This window comes from Notothenia coriiceps, unplaced genomic scaffold, assembly GCF_000735185.1.
Source record: "Notothenia coriiceps isolate Sejong01 unplaced genomic scaffold, NC01 NC01_scaffold00019232, whole genome shotgun sequence".
Taxonomy (NCBI): Eukaryota; Metazoa; Chordata; class Actinopteri; order Perciformes; family Nototheniidae; genus Notothenia; species Notothenia coriiceps.
The window spans coordinates 4,834-6,640 of NW_011351933.1; the positions used below are offsets into that span (position 1 = coordinate 4,834).

The 1,807-nt window shown below is 36.9% G+C and overlaps 1 protein-coding gene across 1 annotated transcript in view; it reads right to left on the reverse strand.

Moving 5' to 3' along the window:
* The window catches only part of selenop2 (selenoprotein P2), a 5,217-nt gene extending 3,663 nt beyond the window's left edge, over nt 1-1,554 (reverse strand). The window contains exon 1 of the mRNA XM_010778546.1: nt 1,542-1,554. The gene's annotated coding sequence lies outside the window, so the exon portion shown is untranslated. The remainder of the gene's footprint in view (nt 1-1,541) is intronic.
* Nucleotides 1,555-1,807: the final 253 nt, after the last annotated feature.

A 1,807-nucleotide genomic window follows, 5' to 3' on the forward strand; every position in this document is an offset into this window, starting at 1 on the left:
TGTCTGAAAATGGAACTGACATCAAGACTTTTGGCCACTTTATGATGCATTATGTTTTTTTTGCCCCGCCCACTCCTTATCAGCGCTTGGAATCTCCTCCTAGAGCACCATTGTGTTCTTTTTAACCAAATATCTCTCAGAGGGGCGTGGGGAGTGGCTCCTTATTTTCATCTAAAGGATCAGACAGAGAATCAGCACTTTTGAAACAGGGCTGAAACAGAGGGGTTTATGGGATGCTGCAATGATCTGTTTGGTATTTCGAGCCAAAAACTTCAGACATGTTTTGTATATATCTGAGAACTATTATATTGATGAAAAAGAGCATATTAGGGGACCGTTAAAGACTCAAACAGAAATCTGAATATTAAATCAAGCCAAAAATCAACTTTAAATCTGTTGACATAATGGGGTCAACGGATCTATACACAAGGGATTTTGGATGTCTCTTTGTAACCCCCTTATAAATCCAAAAATACAGCCAATAAAAAAAAGGCCGGGCCCCCCAAAAAAAGATTCCTCCATCTTTCTAGAAAGAGCTAAGAATTATTAGATAACAAACCCATCAGTAAAAACCTTCAGAATATAAATAGTAATTAAACAGCAACGTTTGTATTGTTATACAATACATATTCAAGACAATATAGGGGAATAGGGTAAAATAAAATAGGTGACACTTTCAATAATATAATTGTAGTAATTGTCAATTAGATATTCTTTAACATTACAATAACTTTGTGAAATTAAGAGAAATCTACAGTCTCAGAAATATTTTATATTGCCTAAATTGTCTCACCTTAAACATACATAAACTAGAGTTGAAGGTATGCATATTATTGAACAAAAGTCATAATCAACCTTAGATTGTGTGCTAAAGCCTCTAAACTGTATATGATATTGCAATCATGTTGACATGAAAGCAGCCTGTAGACTACAATGCAGGGCAGCACGTGCCCAGACTGGGATAAAAGCAGATTCTTTGGCAGGTTTCCCCTGCACCAAATGTCCAGTCAGTCTGATCCCCAAATAATTAAACGAGTAAACCCTCATTGTCTCTCTCATCGCATGTGGAGATAATCTGCAAAAAGAGTTTATTATGGGGTAAACAGCCAACACACAGAAGAATAGGAGAGAGGGAGCAGAATACAAAGAGAGGCTTGGACAAACATATTTACAGCATACAAACATCCAAACTAACAGTAGAAATGGATACATGGGAATTTTCATCGTCAAAGTAAAATTAATGGAAGTAAAGTGATTACATTGCAAGTATAATCTCAGTGAGTATGTCAGAGTCTTTAAAATAACCTTAAAATGTCAGTTTTACCAACATGAATGAAGAACATTTGTGTGTCCTGCAGACAGTGGCTAACTGTTGAATTCAGATTATATTAAGAGGTTAAAAGTGCTCCCTTACAATTAATGAACTACTTTCAAAACTCCCCTCAAATGCTACAAACTCAAATCAAATACAATGGTTTTGCATATTTCAATATTCAGTTATATACTCATCAAGCCCAACAAAAAACCCTGTCCAATCTTACCTCTGTCCACTCTGTCCTGTGACTCATAAACACAGGACAGAGTATAAACTCTGCTGTATTTAAAGCCTCTGCTGTTGACTAAGCACTCCCCCCAAATGAAACAGACAGAGAAGAGAGAGAGACCCAGTGTCTGCTCGCTATCACGCACTTAGTGTGCAACTTCAGACGCATCATATCAAACACATCCAGTCCACATCGATAGATATTACACAGCCCGAGCTGGGAAATATTGATCAGTATGAAATTAGGATCAAACTGACCCATTG